The following is a 23400-nucleotide window of genomic DNA, read 5'->3' on the forward strand; positions in this document are numbered from 1 at the left end:
CGTCCCCAAAATCAGTGCTCACTGTTGACATCTCTTTTCTTTTCCAGTGTTCCTACACTTTATCTTTCCTTCTTAATCCCTCCATATTCCAACCTCTCTTTCTGGTTTCAAAATTCTAAACCTATTTGCCTCTTTTTTTTGGCTGATCTTATTTGGCCATTCTCAATTCCTGCATGGTGTCCATACTTTACATTTTATCATGTTGGCACCAGAACGTGTCTTAACATTTGAGGGCAGTGCCCAGCATATCCTTGGTTGTTAATGTAAAAGATACAGTTCACTGTGTGTATGTGTGAAAAATAAATCTGAATCAGAATCTCTGAAACATTTCAATATAAGGAAATCAATGTCAATCAAAGTCAATTTAAGCCGATGTTGTTTAACATGTCTCTGGGCAATGTTAACATATTGGGCTAACCTATGACAAGAAGTTGCCTGTCTTTACCCAAAAACCTCTTTACTCCTTTGTTCTGAAGAGGCCAACAAATGAGTATTTTTAATAAAGCTCCTAGTACTCATTTAATGTAAATTACATAATCCATGATTTTATGGCCTAGTAATGGATAATCTTCTCTAAGATTTCAATGTCTTGGTTTATTAAGTGCATTATTAAAGGAACCAAATCCACAGATGTGTATTTATATTTGTGTTTCATTATTCCAAAATATGGGCACATCTGCAATGTTCTGTTCAAAGGTTTCACAGGTACATTTAATGTCAGAGAAATGTATACAATATACATCCTGAAATTCTTTTTCTTTGCAAACATCCACAAAAACAGAGGAGTTCCCCAAAGAATGAGCATCAGTTAAATGTTAGAACCCCAAAGTCCCCTCCAGCTCCCCCTCCCTCCCCCTCGTAAGAGGCAGCAAGCAACAATCCCCCCTCCCCCACCAGCAAAAAAAAGCACCCGCACCCGCCACCAAGCACTCAAGCGTGAGCAAAGCAATAGCAAAGACACAGACTTGCAATTACCCCAAAGACTTCATGATTCACCTGACCTTCGACATCCCATAGGTTCGTTCTCTCTCCCTAATAAGGGAGGAAGATGTGTCCCTGTTTAACAGTGAGAGGGGAGACATAACAAACAACTTGCTGGTTTACGGTGTTAAAAAGTCCATTACATCGCCTTTTTCGAGCTCTGTGCCCAATGATCTCGAGTTTCTGGGCACACAGCCATAGGTATTCCAACTCCCCTGACGATACACAGATCTCTGCCATGTCACTGACCTTCAATCCAACCAGAAAAGACTCCCTTTGTTTTGACTATTTGCCTCCTGCCAATCAGCCAATCCTTTGTACATGCTGGTATCTTTCTTGTAATTCCATGGGCTCTTATCCTGCTCAGCAGCCTCATGTGCAGCACCTTGTCAAAGGCCTTCTGAAAATCTAAGTAAACAACATTCACTGACTCTTCTTTGTCTATCACACCTGTTATTTCCTCAAAGAATTCCAACAGATTCGTCAAGCAATATTTTCCCTAAAGGAAACCATGCTGACTTTGACCTATTTTACCATAAGACATAGGAGCAGATTTAGGCCATTCAGCCCATTGTGTCCATCTGATATTCCATCATAGCGGATCCCGGATCCCATGCAACACTAAACACCTGCCCTCTCGCCATATGCCTTGATCTCCTGACCGATCAGGAAACTATCAACTTCCGCCTTAAATATAGCCATAGACTTGGCCTCCACTGCAATCTGTGGCAGAGCATTCCACAGACTCTAACTGTAGCTAAAAAAAATTCCTCTTTACCTCTGTTCTAAAAGGTCACCCCTCAATTTTGAGGCTGTGCCCTCTAGTTCTGGATACCCCCACCTTAGGAAACATCCTCTCCACATCCACCCTGTCTAGTCCTTTCACCATGTGCCTCCAAGTGCCTTGAGACCTGATCTTTAACAATTGATTCCAACACTTTACTAATTACTGAGGTCAAGCTAACAGGCCTATAATTTCCTTTCTTCTGCCTTCCTCTCTTCTTAAAAAGTGAAGTGTCATTTGCAATTTCCCAATTCTCTGGAACCATTCCAAGATCTAGTGATTCTTAAAAGATCATTACTAATGCCTTCACAATCACTTCAGCTACATCTTTCATAATAGGACCATAAGACATAGGAGCTGAATTAGGCCATTTGGCCCATCAAGTTTGCTCCACCATCCAATCATAGCTGACACTTTTATCCCCTCCTCAACCCCATTCCTTGGTCTTCTCCCTGTAACCTTTGATGCCATGTCCAATCCAATGACCTGGCCTCCACAGATGCACGTGGTAACAAATTCCACAAGTTTACCACCCTCTGGCTAAAGAAATTTCTCTGCAAAGAATCCTAGGGTGCAGTCCACTTGGTCCAAGTGACATCCACCTTCAGAACTTAAAGCTTCCCAAGCACCTTCTCCCTAGTAATAGCAACAGCACTCACTTGTGCCCCCTGACACTCTTGCGTACTTCTAGTATCATCCACAGTGAAGACTGATGCAAAATTCAGTTTGTGCACCATTTCCTTGTCACCCATTAAGATAATCCAGTGTCATTTTCCAGCAGACTAATATCTACTTTCGCCTCTCGCTTACTCTTTATATATCTGAAAATATGTTTAGTACCCCCTTTGATATTATTGGCTAGCTTACCTTCATATTTCATGTTTTCCCTCCTTATAGCTTTTAGTTGTCATCTGTTGATTTTTAAAAGCTTCCCAATCCTCTAACTTCCCACTAATTTTTGTTCTATTATATGCCCTCTCTTTTACTTTTATGTTGTCTTTGACTTACCTTGTCAGCCATGGTTGTGTCACCGCACTTTTAAAATCTTCTTTGGCCAGTTCCTCTCTCATACCTCTATAGTTCCCTTTCCCTTTACTCCACTGTATTATTGTTACAGCTGACTTACGCTTCTCGCTGTTGAATTGCTGAGTGAATTCTATCATATTTTGATCACTGTCTCCTAAGGGTTTCTTTATACCTCAAGCTGGCTTATCAAATCTAGTTCATTATACAGCACCCAATCCAGAATAGTCTTTCCCCTAGTGGCCTTAACCACAAGCTGCTATCTCAAAAAGCAATCTCATACGCATTCTACAAATCCTATATCTTGGGATCCAGCACCAACCTGATTTTTCCAATCTACCTGCATATTGAAATTCCCCATGACTATTGTGACATTTTCCTTTTTCCTTTTCCTTTTCTATCTCCAGTTGTAATTTGTAACCCACATGCTGGCTACTGTTTGGAGGCCTGTATATAACTTCCATCAGGGTCTTTTTACACTATCAGTTTCTTAACTCTACCCACAAGGATTCTACATCTTCCAATCCTATGCCACCTCTGTCTAAGGATTTGATTTCATTTTTTCAAACATAGCCATGCCAACTCCCCTGCCTACTTGCCTCTGCTGTCAATGCAATATGTGTCCTTAGATGTTAAGCTTCCTACTATATTCTTCTTTCAGCCACAACTCAGTAATGCTCATAACATCATACCTACCAATATCTAACTGCACTACAAGATCACCGACCATATTCCATATACTGCATGCATTCAAATATAATACCTTCAGTCCTATATTCATCACACTTTTTGATTTTATCTCCACGTTGCTCTGCAACTCATCCCACTGACTGCAATTTTGCCCTGTCATCTGCCTGTCCTTGATAGTCTCAGTAAAGACTTTCAGTGATTTTTGGGTTTAAGTCATTTACATTTTGCAAATGGCTTTGGCTACCAGTCTTCCGTTCCTTGAAAATGTATTGTGGATTTAATTAGGAACAATGCATTCCTAAAAGCTGTGGATCACAGTCCAGACACTGCTGGCGCCTGTGGGATGGATGCGAATCAGAAGGTATATGTAGGTTCAAAGGAAAGCATTGTCTATACTTTGTAAATATGGAATTTTCCTTTCCGCCAAAAGCATCTCCATATTGATGCCTGCTGTACCTTGTTTTGTCAAACAAAGAAGCTGCTTTGTATCTGCCAGTAATTCTCTCCGGTGATCTCATTCACACAACAACATACACTGCATCTGCTTGTATACCAACTGCCCCATACTCAGCCCCATCTCTCTGGTTTGCTTGTCCCTATCTTACTTTTATTTCACTCAGAAATTCAATTTGCATGGAATTACGAGACTGTACAAAGAGCAGAAAAAGCAGAAATGACAGCATGTTGCAGGAAAAGCATGGTCAATTTTTGAAAACCAAACAGATCATCTTTTTAAAAGTAAATGCAAAAACCATTTCTGTACAATGGGTTGACAAGAAGAGGCAACTCAAAAGTGCATACATTAAAGGATGTGATATATGATATTGTCCTCTTTAAAGCGAACAGTGAAGTGGATGTCTGAAGCTAAAGCAGGACAAATGGTAGCCTGTTTCTAATCATGGCATTGCCCACAAAAGCAATGGCGCGTCTAGAAAAGTAACTCATAGCACAATATTGTTTCCCACTTTGTAATCCGGTGCTCAGTTTGGGATCTGCAATCCATTGTAACATACTGACAAAGGGTCTCCACCTTCTTTCCAACTCAGTTACCTTCTTTCCAGATGCTTCCTTACCTGATAAGTGTTTCCCAGCATTTTCTGCTTCATCTTTGATCTCCTGCATCTGCAGATTTTATTTTTTGGTTTCCAAACATAGAATCACAATAGAAATTTTTGGTAGAACGTAAATATCATTTAAAAGATTGTCCATGAAGCTCTGTTCTCTCAAGTAAGGATGGAATTCAGAAGTTATTTCTTGGAACATCTGAAGAATTCCACGAAGTCTGTTAATGCTGAACGCAATATAACTTTTAGATGAAAAAATGATAAATTTGAAACAAAAGGTACGATTGTGAGAGGAGAGTAGAACTGCAAGATGAATTTTGTTTTATTACTTTACACAAAAGTCTATTTAGATGGGCTGCAATTTTCTTGTGAAAGCAAATGCATACTGAAGAAAAAATTATTGGGAGTAGAGTGAAAGTTTGATCTAGGCTGTGTATTGAGACAAGAATCCTTGCAATGCTGCTGGACAGCCACAGCTCCAGGCAGTCAGATACAAACCCAAGAGCAAATGCTTTCTGTGTGGAGTTCGCACCATCCTCGTGGCTGATTCAGTTTTCTCACACATCTCGATGCACGCAGGTTAATCGCACAGAAGGCTAAATGCAGGTGAATTGACTGATGGAAAGTGCACCACTTGGCTAAATGTTGGAATTGTTGGGAAAAAGTGTGGGGGAGGTTTATGTATCAATAGATATGCGGGGAGACATTGAAAGTAGTGCAAATATTGTTACTTGATAGTTGGTGTGGACTGGGCCAAGTGGCTGTTTGCATTATGTATCTTTTTCAGACTCTACATCCATATTAGAAAGGCACAGAGGAGGTATAGTACCAACAGAGTGGTAGCAAAAGGGCTGCCTTTTCTCTGCGGTATTCCCTTGAAACAACGTCTGCTGTTAATTTATTTGTGGCATTGCCTCACAGCCTCACTTTGCTCTTTTGTTTTAGTTGGTCGCAGATTTTCTGGATGAGCATTCTCATTATCAGTGATAGCACTTTCCACACTTTAATTTATTATGGTGCAAAGCTCATCTGCGACCTTTGATGTGTAAATATTTTCAGGAAAAATAACCATTATAATCCAAAGCCCAGAGCTTGCTCATTTACATTACAAAGTATCACATAATTTATTGTGACCTACTCAGGGATAGATGGATGATACTACACTGCTAGCATGCATTTATTAAATTGTATGATCCTTAATTCACAGGTAATAAAACTGGCAGATCTAGCAACAAACCTCCCAACTTTGCTTTCCTGGATGCCACTGTCTACCTCCTTCTCTAAACTTCACCTCCCCAACTCTGCCCTTAACTGACACCAAATCCAATTCACCCATCATCCCCACAACTACTGATTTACTCAATTTAAAATTTTCAGGTGCAATCCATCGACTCGATCACCTCTCTCTTTCCCTGTAACTCCTTCCAGCGGAGCAACACCGTGAGACATCTCATCCTTACATCTCTGACCTGTTGTATTTCCTATTTTGTTCACTACACCCTTGGTAAATGAGGCTTTGGCTATCACAGCATGCAATTTAAAAATCCCTTCCCAAATATTATGGCCTGGCTGACTTAAAGCCAACCTCACTGACAAAACTGTCAAGCTGATCAACAACACCTCTACGCATTAACCCACCCCACCACCATTACATCCACATCAGCCACTCTTCTCCACAGCCCCTCTGAACCCTTCATTCCTTACATTCCCCTACATAATATCAGTCTATGCATGTTAGCTAATCTTACATGTATATAGTCACAATCAACAGTTACTTGTAGATCGTGTTTATAGGATTGCTTTTATATTTATTGTGTTTTTTAAGCTGGATCAGATCCAGAGTAAGAACCATTTAATTCTTTACACTCGTGCACTGAAGAATGGCAATAAACAATCTTTAATCTTGAAGCCTGAAAGCATTTGTTTTGTCTCACTAGATCTCAGTTTAATGATTTATTTTGTCTGCATTAGTGTGACAATCTTCAACACCTAACTTCGGCTAAAATCTATCCAATTTAGTCTTGAAGTTTTCAATTGAAACTTTAGCATCTTTTTTGGGGGGGAGTGAAGGGTTGCATATTACTGCAACATATTAAGGGAAAAAAACTTTTATGATTTACCCATAATTTTAAGAGATAATGGGCTGGGCCTTAGTGAAACAAAGAGTTCCTTTCATCAATACATCAAAAGTCTGGTTGATATAAGCTTGTCATGACTTATGCAATGAAGATGAATCCAATGTTTGCACAGCACAAGGCAATGACAAAATATTTCTGTGTCCAACGAGGCAGATGAGAATATGCTGATGAGACTAATATTTATTGTGACTTACTCAAGAACAATTGGATGATACTGTGCTGTTAGCATCCACATATTTCACAAAGTGGGCTGGTGCTTAATTCACTGGAGGAGATGGATTTCTAGCAAATTTCTTCAAGGAAAAGGTGGCAAATTTTGTAAATATTAAATGCTATAAGTTTCTGTTGGATTAAAATACAGTCCCTGTTGCTAATCCTGTGTAAATTCTGCATGGATGACACTCAGCAGTCAAAAACACTGGTCCATTATCGCCTACACATTCAGTGGTGGGATGGTGAGTTAGGGTGAGCTTGAAGATTAAAGCCTACTTTAATCTACAAGGCTAAAACAGATAACTTGGTAATGAGCATGAACACTGAATATTAAAGAACCTGTGTGAGAATGGGGCACAAGCATGAAGAGAGAGCAGTTTACTGGAAACGGGCAAATTCAGTGTTCATTTCAGAGTGTTGCAAAATGCCTAGACAGGAGATAAGGAGCTGTTTTCCTTGTTTAAGTTTGGCTTCGCTGTGGAAGTAGAGGAGGCTGCAGACAAAAAGGAAGGAAAGGGAATGAGATGTTGAGTTCAAGTGGCATGCAACAGGAAGCTCAGGGTCATCCTTGGTACCAGGCATGGGTGATCTCCAGAGCAATCATCCATCTCTCCATTGCAGGGGAGACCACATGGTGAAAACAAATGCGTTGCATCAGATTGGAAGCAGTGTAATTTCCATTAATCCCTTGAACCTGCAACACCAAAAAGGAAAATCGTATTAATGTTTTGTTTTGAACAGTTGTGTCAGTTTTTTACATTGGGAATGGGACACAGTGGAGGTGATAGGAAGTTGCAGGCCCTGTGGTGAAACCTCCAGGACTGCGTTCAACTAGAGATGGCAGCCTGACCAGCTCCAATAGTTCACATCGCTATCACCAGTCCTGGGTGACTTCCAATGCAAATAAAGTCAGCAATAAGATAATAGAGTCTGTGGGGAGAGCCCACAGATTGACAGTAGGACCTGAAGTAGGAGGGATGCCAATCTTTATGTGGAATAAATACACTTGCCTACAAACAAGGAGAATGAGAGGTGTATAATGCTACAGTGTCTGAGCTACTTTTCATTGATTCTCCATGCAAAGCTTGCCAAGTTCCATTATCTGATGATCAATAATTCTGGGTTTTATTCTATGCCTTCTGAAGTTTTCATTACAATAACTGCTACCTGTTTAACTTCTCTCTGCTGTTCCATATGTGCCTACTCATCATGAGTTGGCAATGTACCAGGATCCTTTAATGTGTCCAGAAAGCCTAAAATTAAAGATACTGGAAATCCGAAATAACCTTTCATGCACCTGAAGAATTAACTCTAATTCTGTTCCCACTCTTGCTAGCTGATTAAGTGTTTCTGCACTTTCTGTTTTTAATTTCTTTTATTCCTACCAAATGCCATATTAGTGGCAAGTAATACAGGTGCAGAAGAGGCATAGTGATTAAATTAATGGTCTGGTAATTCAGAGTGTGTGGGAAAATAATCCAGGGAATTGAGTTCAAATCCCATCTCAGCTATTGTACAAATTCAATTAATACCACTGAGTCTAAAATAACTGCTTCAAAAATAATGAAATAATATCTAAAAAATAATAAGAACTTTTTAAAAATCATGAACAGTGATAAACACATTGCAAGAATCTATCTGGTTCACCGATGTCCTTTGCAGAAGGATGTTGGTCTTTCCTACTCATTCTAGCCTATGTGTGGCTTCAGATCCACTAATTAAAAACAGACTATGTTGGAAAGAGTCATCAACTTGAAAAAATAATGCCGTTTCTCTTTCTACAGATGTGGCCTGATCTGATGTGTGTTTCTGGCATTCTCTTCATTGGCTTCAGCTTTCTAGCATCTGCAGCTTTCTGATCTCCAAACCTCCCAAGGCAGTTGACCCTGAAATGGCTACTCATTCCATGGCAGTCAAGGACAGGCCAGTGAATTTTGTTTGGCTATTGTGTCAATAGCAAATGGACTAACTTAGGTGAATGTCATAGCTACATTGAAGGAAGAGTGAAATGGAATTGGTTTATTAACATCACATGTAGCAAGTTACAGTGAAAAGCTTACCCTTTATACAGATCATTTCAACAGTGCATCGAGGTAGTACAATGTAAAACAATAACAGAATACAGAATAAATTGTAGCAGAAACAGAGAATGTGCAGTGCAGATAACAATAATGAGGTAGATTGTGCAATCAAGAGACTCGCTTATCATACTAGCAAACCATTTAGTAATCTTATAACAGCTGTCTTTAAGCCTGGTGGGTACATGCATTCAGGTTTTTGTATCTTCTATTCGATGGGGGGGGGGGTGCAGAGGAGAGAGGACCTGTGTTTAGTGGGGTCTTTGATTACACTGGGTGCTTTACTGAAGCAGCAAGAAGGATAGACAAAACCCATTGGAGAGGCCAGTTTCCGTGATGTGCTGTATTGCATCCACAGCTCTCTGGGTGAGAATGGAAAGACAGGATGGGAGTAAGTGGAACAGGAGAAAGTTCATAAGGAGTTTAAACACTGGCATGAATCCGTATGCCAACAGTCCTGTTCTTCTGTTGTACATTCCATGTAATAAAGAGAACAGCGTATATGCCATCTGGTCTGACAGTTCCCTCTCAGGTATGGATTTTCCCTCCAATGCTCCCCCCTTTAGAGAACCACAATATTTTGTGACTGCCATCTGATTCCACCTAAATTTATACTTTTATATGCCTTGAGGTACAGCATTTATAATTAGGGCAGGGTATGTCTTCCTTCTTGAAGAGGAAATTATGAAAATTCTGCTCTAAATGGAATGAATGACTGAAGCAGACTTATTTATAGAAGTTGCATGCTTTTACAAGCAAAGCTTGCGACAATGTCAATGAAATCACTTTGGAGCAACAGCTTTAATTTGTAATTTGTAATGAATTAACATTACATTAATTAATTAACATTAATTTGTAATGAATTTTAAATAGGAATCATGAAAGTGAGATTAAGGGGTAATACAAAGGGTTGAATCCAAGAATACTTACAAAGTTTCTTTATTCTGCATTCTAAAGCCATTGGATCAGGTTATGAAGTTGCTTCCTTTTGAGAGTGCTTCCACCACTTGAGTTCTATTGGGAAAGAAAATATCAGGTCTTAAGAAGTAGGAACAGAAATGGGCCATTCAACTTCTCCTGTTAGATCTGCTATTCAATAAGGTCTTTGCTGATCTGATCTTGGCCTCAGCCCTATTGTGTTGCTTTCTGCCATGACCCTTGACTTCCTGCAGACCAAAAGCTGTGTTCTTCAACCATGTATATATGATTTGCACGCGCACGCACACACACACACACACACACACACACACACACACACACACACACACACACACACACACACACACACACACACACACACACACACACACACACACACACACACACACACACACACACACACTTCCCATATAGATGCATTGTACATACATGCAGCCTTCACCACACTCCGAGGTAGAGAATTCCAAAGAGTCATGACCATTTGAGAGACAATAATACTCCTCATTTTTGTCCTAAACAGGAAATCCCTTATTCAGCAGTGAGTTTTACCCAGTCCTCTGGTACTCCCTCCTCCATCAACTTCACTACCTCTAGCCTAAGCCCCAATACTCCAATACCCTACCTTCCCACTTCTAATGCCTGGTTGCCCAGTGCAGTGCTTCTTCACTTTGCTTTCTTTGCTGCCTCCCTATAAAGTGGTCTCATTTTCAGGCCCCCCACCACTCCCCCATAAGTAGTCCTGGCAACAGGATTTCACCGGCTGCCAATCAGCGCTGTCACAAAGTGAACTTGAAGGCCAAGGCAGGGCCAACGTTGTCTATGTTGTCACAGCATGCTATGATATGAACAGTGAGGAAGACAATGATTTAAAAATTATTCACAGGTGTGTGGGCAAATATTCTGGTTTGACTTAACTTTGCTATATCCTGTAGTTTGTAATGTACTTTGTAATTACTTATGGTAGTAGTGTTACTACCACAGTGGGTGGTAGATCTCTAGATTGGGTTGAAGAGGTTAGATCGCTGGAGGCATTTATAGAAGATGTAAATCAATTATTGCAAGATCAAAATGTAGAGGGTAATGGGGAACTGGCAGAGACAATGAGTCAAGGTATGGTGCAGATCAGCCCTGGTCATACTGAATGGCAGGATAAGCTTAAAGCACTGAGTGGCTTAGTCCTGCTTCTGTTTTCTTTTAACACACACAAAATGCTGGTGGAACGCAGCAGGCCAGGCAGCATCTATAGGGAGAAGCACTGTCGACGTTTCGGGCCGAGACCCTTCGTCTGTTTTCTTTTGCTTCTTTTATTGATCCAATCAGCCAGCCCTAGCTTGTGGTTCCATCGTTAATTTTGCAGAGTTTCTGGGTTCGAGGGCCATTCCAGAGATAACACTGCAATACAAAACTGCACAGGTGCTGAACTGTTGGAGGGAATACGCTTGCTGGTCAAACAGTCCCATAGCAGTTTACTTTCACTCCTGTTGCAGAGAGTTGAATAGATTATAGAGTCATGGAGCTAGGAATCAGGGCCTTCAGCCCACGCAGTCTGCTATGACTATCAAACACCCTTCAGCAATAAATCCTAGTGCAGTCTTCCTCTCACATCCTCATCAACTACCCTCCCCACCAGTTCTCTTGTTATCCAGAAAAAAAACTAAAATCTAAAAATCAGCAAACAGGAATGAGACAAGAATGGTGGAAGTAGACAGAGTAAATGCCAGTCCTGAAGAAGGGTCTCAGACCAAAACATCAGTTGTTTATTCAATTTCCATAGATGCTGATTGACCTGCTGAGTTCCTCCAGTATTTTGTGTGTTTTGCCTTTGTTCTTACTGTATGGTTGAAGGAATAGAGTCTGCCATTTTGTGAGATGGCTCTTGCAAACACTCTCATGTGATCTGGTTCTTGCTCATGAATGGCTCAATCAGAGCAACTGAATGTGAACACAATGAGTTTCCCGCTGATGATCTCCTGAAATTGAGGCCTTTTCCAAATAAGAAGCTGCTTATTCTGTAATGTAAAAATGGCAGAGTTATAGAAGCCTGAAGTGTTTGGGTGACCTGACTAAACTGGTTTGAACTGGTCTGAGTTGGAAGGTAGAAAGGAGACATCTTTCTCACCTGACTAGCCTGAAGCACAAGTTTGGGCTAAGAACCATCAAGTAATACAACTTCGTAGCCTTGTGCCAAATCCAGTGCAGAGTTGACATAGATCAGTTAGGTAAGCCTGAGTCAACAAAATGGAATCATAACAGATTGATCTGATAAGGAAATGGATAAGAATTGAGGATTTTGCAAGTACAAGCATCGACAACTCTGGAGACCATCTATCGCAGAAGTAGGTGACTCCCATGTCAGAAACATTGGGACCAAGAGGAATGCTTGGCCGGAATAGACTCCTATTCCCGGGTATTACCTTACTCTTTAAGGAGGTCAGAGAAACCTAGTGAGTGTGCGCTCAGGTACTCAGTTTTGTTAATTCATTTTGTTTGTTCTTATTGGAACCAAGGGAGATATTTGTCAGTTAATACGGAGTCTCTCTCTGCAAACTGATCATTATTGTTCAGGGCTGATACCTGTAACACTCCTGACACCCACGTACCCATAGAATTTACAAGCTACTGTGACTAATAAACCTAACAACCAGCTGGTTTTTGACATTTGGGAGAAAATCTGAGCAACCAGACTCCAGAAGAACATACTAAACCCCACACACAAAGTGACCACATTTAGGAGCAAAGTTCTGGAGCTGTGTGGCAGGACCACCAACCATTGTATTCTGGTGTCATCTATAATAACACCACTACAGTTCAGGTCAAATATCATTGAACTGATTACAGGATCACCATTTGCTATTTGACTCACAAAGGATATATTCTCAGCAGTTGTGTGTATGTGTTTTCCCAGCAGCACAGGGTCATGTCTTCTGTCCTGCACAACTCCTGGTTCTCAGCGCTGGGATTGGTGCAGTCTGTCATCCTGTTTCAGCCAGCACCTGTCACTGGGACCAACAGGGCCAGGAGATCTTCAGCAAGATCCTCACTTCTTAAGCAGATTCCCTTCAAGTGGATGGGAGAAATAGTCTGGTGGCAGAGATGCAAGTGATTAATTAAAATGATCAATTTGAGCTATTTTAATCATATTTCTATTGCACTTTAGTGCACTAAATTATTTCTAAGCTTTATTTAACAGTGTGCTTTATTCTTTAACAGGCTTGTATTGTTACTTTACGAGCATGAGGAATGGTGACTCTGGGAGAGGGGACTTGGTAGCAGTCAAAGACGTTCTATGAATGCAGCCAGTTGCTTGCTGTTCGCTCAACCTTACTGCTTTGCTGGGAGAAGATGACCCTGAGAAGGGCCACATTGGAGTGACCAGCTGGGGTAAGGGTCAGGATCATACTGATAGATCTGCTCTTCGGTGTTGCAACAGAAATTATGATCACATTCTGTGGGTGAGGAGAGCAAACTCTGCGCATAGAGAATTGTGGGGAGAGAAGGGAAGAAGGAAATCAGAAGATGGAATGGAATGCGTGGGCAAGAAGGAATGAGGGATAGCTGGGATTATGATTCCAATAATATTTATTGAAAAGCTTAAACTGACCCACCAATTGTCCGTCCAATGTTAACCTTTAGGTATTTGTAGTTTTTGTGCGCCATTTGATCATCTTGTGATGTCATTGAAAATTAGTTATCGCCACTTTCAGGAAACTGGTTGCAGCATTTTCTGGAGGGCTAAATTTCTGTGATCTTTTTGACTTATTTAGGGTTACTGTAATAAGTGACTATTACAGTTCTGTGTTTTCCAGTCAAGCTTTGGTTGACTGCATTGTTTAGATGACTAACAAGAAACAGATCTGATCATGAATAAAGTGGTTGAAGATTTGTATATAACACACTGTATATCCTGGTCAATCTTACCAAAGTTACAGTTTTTGCAAGAGTACGAGGTGTCACTAAGATATGAAAACATCCCATTTTTTGTCTTTATGGGACAGAACACACAGCAAGTCACAGAAGAGAGAGTAACACTTGTAGAAGATTTATGCACAGTTTAAAGATGAACAGGTCAACCTTCCCTGGTAAGGAGTCTGTTTTTGTTCTTTCTTACCAGAAACCCATGCTCAGACATCTGTTATGAGCTGAATGGGTTCCTTGAGTCATCCTCAGCAACAGCTAATTACTTGCTGGTCACAGTCGAAGTAATTGCAGCTTTTACAACACACGCTGTTTCCAGTCACTCTGAAAGGGTGATACCATCCAGCTGTTCTCAGGAGGTCATGAGAGCTGCACTCTGAGGAGCTGATGTGCTTTTCTTTTCCAGAAACTCACATACAACAGCTTGTCACTCTGCTGATTCCATCCTTGATTCACGGCAGCGCTGATCCATGTAGTGCAGAGTTACAGGTGGTCAGTCATAACTGGACAGATCGCAATACCAGCAAGGATGCCCCTTCTATCCAAACAGATGTACTTTTAAGTGCACAGCCAGATGTCGCGGCAAATCTCAATCTTTTTGATGGGCTGATATTTCAGGGATTTGCCTGCAAAAAATCCTATTTCAGTAGAAACAATACAGGCCCGTCAGCCCACAAAACTGTGCCGAATATGTCCTGACCTTAGAACTACCTAGGCTTATCCAGAGCCCTCTGTTTTTCTAAGCCCCATGTACCTATCCAGGAGTCTCTTAAAACACCCTATCATATCCACCTCCACCACCGCTGCCGGCAGCCCATTCCATGCACTCACCACTCTCTGTATAAAAAACTTACCCCTGACATCTCCTCTTTACTTACTTTCAAGCACCTTAAAACTATGCCCTCTCATGCTAGCTATTTCAAACCTGGCAAAAAGCCTCTGACCATCCACACAATCAATGCCTCTCATTATCTTGTACACCTCTATCAGGTCTCCTCTCATCCTCCATCACTCCAAGGAGAAAAGGCTGAGTTCACTCAACTTATTCTCATAAGGTATGCTCCCCAATCCAGGCAAAATCCTTGTAAATCTCCTCTGCACCCTTTCTATGGTTTCCACGTCCTTCCTGTAGTGAGGCGACCAGAATTGAGCACAGTACTCCAAGTGGGGTCTGACCAGGGTCCTATATAGCTGCAACACTACCTCTTGGATCTTAAACTCAATCCCACAGTTGATGAAGGCCAATGCACCATATGCCTTCTTAACCACAGAGTCAACCTGCATAGCAACTTTGAGTGTCCTATGGACTCAGACCCCAAGATCCCTCTGATCCTCCACACTGCCAGAGTCTTACCATTAATGCTATATTCTGCCATCATATTTGACCTACGAAAATGAACCACCTCACACTTATCTGGGTTGAACTCCATCTGCCACTTCTCAGCCCAGTTTTGCATCCTATCGATGTCCCGCTGTAACCTCTGACAGCCCTCCACACTATCCACAAAATCCCCAACCTTTGTGTCATCAGCAAATTTGTTAACCCATCCCTCCACTTCCTCATCCAGGTTATTTCTAAAAATCGCGAAGAGTAGGGGTCCCAGAACAGATCCCTAAGGCACACCACTGGTGAACAACCTCCATGCAGAATATGACCCGTCTACAACCACTGTTTTCCTTCTGTGGGCAAGCCAATTCTGGATCCACAAAGCAATGTCCCCTTGGATCCCATGCCTCCTTACTTTCTCAATAAGCCTTGCATGGGATACCTTATCAAATGCCTTGCTGAAATCCATATACACTACATCTCCTGCTCTACCTTCATCAATGTGTTTAGTCACATCCTCAAAAAATTCAGTCAGTCTCGTAAGGCATGACCTGCCTTTCACAAAGCCACACTGACTATTCCTAATCATATAAAGTAAGTATTTCAAGAGTTAAGTGGTCACCACAGCATTACTAAGAAAGGCTGGCTTGCCTATCATCAATGACTGTGCACAAATTGACTGTCTCATTTCAAGAGTGTTCACAATTAAAAAAATAGAGTTAGGGCATGAAATGTGTCATGTGATCCAAGTTCTCTTTTTTTTGTACTTGACTACCCCTAACCTAATAGACTCTTTGAGGGTATTCATTGTTACCGTCTTCTGCTTTTAGTTTCAATCTGTAAACATGTTCCTGCTAAGTATCCTGATGACCACTTGGAGTTATAGTCATTAAAAGATATGGCACAGAAACAGGTCTTTCAGCCCATCCAGTCATTACCAATCATCAAACACCCATTTACACAAGGTTTCCCAGTTCTTAATGGCACTGGTCCATGGTATGAAAAAGGTTGGGAACCCCTACATTTACACTAATTCTATGTTACTCCCCTTTTTTAAATTGTCACTTTACTTTTGACATCTCTCCACTGTTACTACTACTTGGTGACACAATCAGAGCAATTTACAGTGGCCAATTTGTCCACCCATCGCACATCTTTAGGAGATGGGAGGAAACTAGAGCACCTGGAGAAAACACACATAGTTACAGGGAGAACATGCAAACTCCACATGGACAGCAGCCAAGGTCAAGATTAAAACTGGGTATCTGGTACTGTGAGGCAGTGGCTCTACTAGCTGCATCACTGTGCTGTTCACTTCTTGCAGGCCTGTGTCCTTAGCTGCCGAAAGAGAATACACCCTTTTGATGAAATGGTGGAACAGACTCGATGGGCCAAATGGCCTAATTTTGCTCCTATAGCTTATGGTCACTTCTATGGTGCAATCAGAATGGAACAACAGCATGGCTCCTTTTGTATCTTTAGCTACATACTGCACAAGTTAACGTATCCGCTTCATTAGCAGCTGAAATAAGGTTAAATGTTATCACTGAGCCTCGCTTCTTTTGCACCATTTCCAAGAAGAGCAGGCACGTTCTCCCTTGTGTCTTGGCCAATGTTTATCATTGTTTCTTCCAGCAGCTTGCTGAATAATGATGTGCCTGCAGTATTTCATGGTAATAAAGTGCTTCAGGAGGTCTTTGTGATCAAAGCTGTGGAAGTGCAAGTCCTTCGGCCCTTCTCCCAGCTTTGAGCAATTCGGTAAATGGTTGTAAATGTATGGAAATGTGGAAGATGAAAACCTTCTAAAGCTTAATACTCATAATGGATTTACAGTGATAAAAATCACCATTTCAGTTTTTATTAACCAAACAAGTGCACGTTTCAAAGTCAAATGCTCGTTGCAAGGTGAATATTGTTGATAGCAAATCAAGCCCATGCATTATTGTTGGAGATAAAGCTCAGTGTAAGTTTTCTTTTTCTTTACCAGATACAGAATGTGTTTTCAGCTATATTCTCAAGAATATTCCAGTTTATTTCCCAAAACTTTTGCTTGCAGCATTTCATCATTTAACCGAAGGTGGAGATCTGAGAGAGCTACCAAATTATTCCAAGGAACCTTGCAAGGCATTAGATGGCATGCTCAGTTAGATGGCTGGGATAATGTAGAAGAGGGATTTCATTACTGAGAATTGTAGTATCCAAAGCAACAGACACAAAATGCTGGAGAAACTCAGCAGGTCAGGCAGCATCTATGGAAAAGAGTAAACGGTCAAAGTTTTGGGCCAAGACCCATCTTCAGGACTGAGAAAGAAGGGGGAAGATGCCTGAATATAAAGGTGGAGGCACTTATTGTATTCCATATTTCCAACAGCTTAAACTTCTGCTTTGCTTTACTTTTTAAACAGACTTATTTGGCTGAGTAATTTTACTTTGCATTTAAGTCATTTGCACTCTTTAAGAGGTAACCCTAGGTCTTTTAGAAGAATGAAGGGCCAGTTTAGGCTCTGGGAGATGTTAGCTGAATGATAAGATTCTACAGAAAGTCCAAATGTATGGTGAACTGCATGTAACGATAAACCAAACAGACCGTGAGACCTTCAGTTTGTATTTTGCCCACAGATTTTTATCATTAAATTCAACCCTTACCTGTTTTTTCTCAGCATCCCACAGTCATGACTTAGGCAGCATTCTTTATCATCCCAGGCCTGGTATCAATGGGCATAGAGCATCAAAATGACCTTTGCAGGTTCCTAATTTGCGCAGTGATTATATGAGTAAATGAGGAATTCAGAAGCCTATGTTAATAAATGAGCAGGAGTTCAAATGCCAGCATGGGTTCCTGAGAAGTAGAATTTAATTAACTAGCGTGAAAAGCTGATATCAATGACAGATCATACAACTGTTAGCTGTTTGCTAGAAAGCACAACTGCCTCACTAGTGAGAACTGAAACTGTCTTTTTTCACTGGATCTAGTTTCCAATTTACCACAATGAGAATAGTATAACTGTTCTTTGAAAGTGGAAAACCACTCACCTGTGACTAGTCAGTGTCAATGTCTCTCTCTCTCCTCCCCCACCTCTCTTGGAAGAAGATGCCTGTTCTTCTTCTTCCTGTCTGTGTTTCTCTCTCCCTCATTTCTCTCTCTCTCTCTCTGCCCCCCCCCCCCGGTCTCTCTCTCTATCTCTCTCTCTCTCTCCCCCCCCCACCCCCCCTCGATCTCTCTCTCTCTCTCTCTCTCTCTCTCTCTCTCTCTTCTCATGGAGGAAGGTGCTTGTGTTGCTCTCGAACTCACTCGAACTGAATGAATCTCAATATTTCAGACTGTTTCGATGACTTGTGGTTTGATGTTTTATGTTCTGTGTTTTTTGCTTGCCTTGTTGAACTACTTATGTGATTTGTTCTTTATGCATTGGGGATTTGAATTTTTTCTTTGAACAATAGGTGTCGAGGTTCTCCTTGTTTCGTGGATGACTTTGGGAAGACAAATCTCAGGGTTGTACACTGCATATGTTGATTAAACCCAAGGATGTAATGTTAGAAAGCTCCACCTGTGGAGGGATGAAAATGAGGTTTACCAAATTAAAAAAAAGAGAACTGTGGTGGGGGGAGGGGGGAAGCTATGCGAGAATGAGGCATGGGCAAGTTAGAGAAACAGAGCAAACTATTAGAGACTAAATATATAAACTGTTAAAAGTGGAATTAATAAAGAGTATCTCTATCCTACTTACTTGAAACCTCAGGGTGAAACTCCTGGAGAGAAACAATATCGATAAATGATCTATTGAAGCTATGGCTTGTAGTAAACTATGTATACCTGTCTGGACACGCCCCTCTGCTGACTGCTGCTGACTGCTTCTGTGGCTCCTCTCACAGACCCCTGTATAAAGTCGATTGTGGCACTGCTCCTCCCTCAGTCTTCGACATGTCGTGCTCCCTTTTCGCTGTTAATAAAAGCTTATCGTTCACTTTTAGTCTCCTAGAGTTATTGATGGTGCATCATGGCTATAACAAACAGTGGCTACAGCGGCAGAGACAAGCGTCCAAGATCTCTACTGTGCAAATAGGAATTAGTTTTGTTAAATCACAGCAAGGGATTTGGTCATTTTTTTTTGTCCAAGTTTTGTGAATCCACTTTCTATGGATGAGCAACTATTTCATCCAACAAACCAAGAAACAAGATGGCGAGCCACCCAAGATGCAGAACCAGTGCCGAAACGAGATGTTTCATGACATAGAGGATTTAGTACAGTTGAATGCAACAGTTTATTTTTTATTCAAAGGATCTGAATTAAAGTTTCTGCAAGAACTGATCATTTTTGCAAAGACTTTGATAAGTAAATGAGACTTATTTTGTTTAAAAGTTAAGTTGTTGGAGATTTGGCATAAAAGGAGTTAATCTGTATATATATGTATGTATGTATAATTGGGATTGAATTTGAATTTGTGGATATACTGATCTAAACTGAAATTGACGTTTTCCATAATACTCATAATATTTTCATGGAGACTGCTTTCATCGTCACTGGAAACTTTAATCGAGCGTCGTTGACTGAAGTGTCCTCGAATTTTGTCAACATATCCGGGTGATTACATGGGGAGACAGCATACTCGGCCACTGCTACTCTGCCACTTACAAAGTGCTCCTCCGACCGCTGCTTAAGAAGTGATGCACCATCAATAACTCTCTGAGACCTGAGGCGAGATATCGGCTTTTATTGGCTGGAAGAAAGAACAAGCAGCAATTGACCACCACACTACATCCTGGAGACTAAGGGCTGAGCTCAGGCTCCAATCGCCTTTATACTGGGGTCTGTGGGAGGAGCCACGGTCAGTGGGCGGAGCCACAGGAGCAGTCAGCAGGGGGGCGTGTCCAGACAGGTATATGTAGTTCACCACAAGAAGTCTGCTCAGTCCCACATTCTTTTACTGCCCGTCCACCGGCAGAAGCTGCAACAAGAAGCGGCCATAGTTAAAACTTACCATTTTTGGTCCAACCAATCCGTCTTCATGTTACAGGACTGCTTCGATGACATCAACTGGAATGTCTTTTGTGATGAGGATGTCTCTGAGTCCACAGAAGGGGTCACAAACTTTATCTGGAAGTGAATCGAGGACGTTGCCCCTCAAGAATCGGTCTGGGTCCATCCAAACCAGAAAGCCTGGATCAACAGTTCCACGCGTTGCACTCACCGTGCGAGACAGAGCTTTCATCAGCCGTGACCACCGGGAACTCAAGAAACGCGGCTATGATCTACACAAAGTCATCAAGGCAGCGAATACAGGGACAAGATCCAGACGCAACTCTCCACCCACAACACACACACGGTCTGCGCACCATCGCAGACTTCAAAGGTAAACGCAGTGCAGCTGCCGACATCGTTGCTTCTCCCCCGATGAGCAAAATCTTTTTTACGCTCGGTTCTATGTTGCTGACACTGAGCCCCCGAGGAGAGCTGTCAATGCACCTTGGCACCTTGATCATCCTTCAGGCTGAAGTACGCAGGTGTTTCCGAGTGGACAGTCGCAAGGCTGCGGGACGGGACGGCATCCCAAGGCGGGTACTCAGACTGGGCACGGCACAACTGGCTGGTGTGTTTGTAGACATTTTTAATCACTCCCTCTGCCAGTGTAGAGTGCCCTCATGCTTCAAAGTTTCCACCATTGTCTCTGTACCTAAAAAGACTAAGATAACATGTCTGAACGACTGGTGTCCAGTCGCACTCTCCTCAATAATGAGCAAATGATTTGAGAGGCTCGTCAAGGACTACAACTGCAGCTTGCTATCACCCACACTGGACCCCCTACAATTCACCTACTGTGCAACCAATTGGCGGATGACACAATACCCTCAGCTCTACACACCGTCCTTACACATCTGGAGAGGAGGGATGCTTATGTGAGAATACTGGACTACAGTTCAACGTTCAACACCATAATTCCCTCCAGGCTTGACAAGAAGCTCAGAGACTTCGATCTTCACCCTGCCTTGTGCAGCTGGATCCTGGACTTCTTGTCAGATTACCAGCAGTTGGTAAAAGTGGACTCCCTCACCTCTGCCCCTCTGACCCTCAACACAGGAGTTCCCCAGGGTTGAGTCCTATGCCCCCTTCTTTACTCTCTGTATACCCATGACTGTGTCACCACGCACAGCTCCATTCTGCTAATTAAATTTGCAGATGATACTACATTGATTGGCCTTATCTCAAATAATAACGGGGCAGCCTACAGAGAAAAAGTCATCACCGTGACACAGTGGTGTCAAGAAAACAACCTCTCCCTCAATGTCGCAAAAACAAAGGAGCTGGTTGTGGACTACAGGAGGAACGGAGACGGGCTCACCCCTATTGACATCAATAGATCTGGGTAGAGAGGGTGAGCAACTTCAAGTTCCTCGGTATACACATCACCAAGGATCTCACTTGGTCTGTACATACCGGCTGTGTGGTGAAAAAAGCACAACAGTGTCTCTTTCTACAGGGGCACAATTGAGAGCATCCTGACTGGCTGGATCACTGCCTGGTATGAGAACTGTACTTCCCCCAATCGCAGGACGCTATGGAGAGTGGTGCGGACAGTCCAGCGCGTCTGTGGATGTGAACTTCCCACTGTTCAGGACATTTACAGCAAAAGGTGTGTAAAAAGGATCATTAGGGATCCAAGTCATTCCAACCACAAACTGTTCCAGATGCTACCATCCAGGAAATGGTACTGTAGCATTAAAACCAGGACTAACAGGCTCTGGGACAGCTTCTTCCACCAATTGTATTTCTAAGCAATATTGACTGTTTTGGTGTATGTCTTATTGTAAATACTATTTATTACAAATTTCTATAATTTGCACATTGCACATTCAGACGGAAATGTAATATAAAGATTTTTACTCCTCCTGTATGTGAAGAATGTAAGAAATAAAGTCAATTCAATTCAATACTTAAGAATAGGAATTCTATTAGTTTTCTAAGTAACTAGGGATAAATAGGAAGGCAATTTTTGTCTGTAAACTTTCATATAGGGAATAACACTAGATCTAATTAGATAGAGAAATTGGAGTAATAAAAGTTTTTCCAATGAATCTCACTGATTCTAACTAAAAAGGAATTTGGTTTTTGTTTGGTATCAGAGATTTGGAATCTAAACAGAATGTTGGAATTACGAACAAACACGAGGAAATCTACAGATGCTGGAAATTCAAACAACACACACAAAATGCTGGTGGAACACAGCAGGCCAGGCAGCATCTATAAGGAGAAGCACTGTCGACGTTTCGGGCCGAGACCCTTCGCCAGGACAGTGCGTCTCCTTATAGATGCTGCCTGGCGTGCTGTGTTCCACCAGCATTTTGAGAATGTTAGAATTTTGTATTTTTCTTATTCAAGTTAATATTTTGTATATATTGCTATTTTTGTAAACAAACTTACCTCCAGAAGTGTGTGTTTTCTGTTCACTGCCTCCTTCTGATACCTGGAGCTCCTGATGGCCTAATAGCACCTAGTATAGTAATATGCAATTTCATTTTCTCATAGGGTGCGGTGACAAGTCACATGAAGTAAGACCAGCGCTACAAAGCTGTTACACATACATTCTTTGAATCTTTGTATCAAAACTACCACAAAATGTTATAAGGAGAATAAAAACAAAAGGAGCAATTAGCATTACACTGCATTCAGGTCAGGCATGAATGAAGCTCACTCCACACGACTGACTCTGTGAAGTCTTCCTTGTGAATAAATTGGAAGAACTCACAGACCAGACAAGAATCATGTCACGGACAATGTTTCAGACTCCATCTGCTCCATTTCTGAGCTTGTGCTTGCAAACTAGCAGGACAGAACCCAGTGATGACATATTGACATATAATTGGGAGGGAATGGCTGTGGAGAACTCGAGTGTGCCTCAACCCCATGACACCTTCTAGCTTGGTCAAACTTGGGTAAAGAAATTTCTTGCTAATAATGAGAATTGCAGCCATTTGCTCTATACATGAAGGGTATGGAGATCATTCCTGAAAGCAAATGAGATTTCAAGATTCTGAGAGGACACAAGCAGAACGAACGATTCAATCATACTGAGAAAAGGAAAGCAATAGTAGTATTTATAATGTGCTAAAGATATAGAAAATGTCCTTGTATTTATCAGTGCCACAAACCGCAAAACATGATATTGTGATGTTTCGAAGACATATCACAATATGTGATATATTGAAAGCACTCCAGTGCTTTCAAAAAATTTTGAGTATGACATAAAATCA

The 23400-nt window shown here is 41.6% G+C and overlaps 1 long non-coding RNA gene across 1 annotated transcript; it reads right to left on the reverse strand.

Annotated features, from left to right (window-relative positions):
• Positions 1–7324: 7324 nt before the first annotated feature.
• LOC140736607 (uncharacterized) lies at positions 7325–12954 on the reverse strand. Its single transcript, XR_012100984.1, has 3 exons — positions 12774–12954; positions 9902–9985; positions 7325–7587 (listed from the first exon to the last, which is right to left on the reverse strand). It is a non-coding gene; the product is annotated as an uncharacterized lncRNA (long non-coding RNA).
• Between the last annotated feature and the right edge of the window lie 10446 nt (positions 12955–23400).

The sequence above is a fragment of the Hemitrygon akajei genome, chromosome 12, assembly GCF_048418815.1.
Source record: "Hemitrygon akajei chromosome 12, sHemAka1.3, whole genome shotgun sequence".
Lineage (NCBI taxonomy): Eukaryota > Metazoa > Chordata > Chondrichthyes > Myliobatiformes > Dasyatidae > Hemitrygon > Hemitrygon akajei.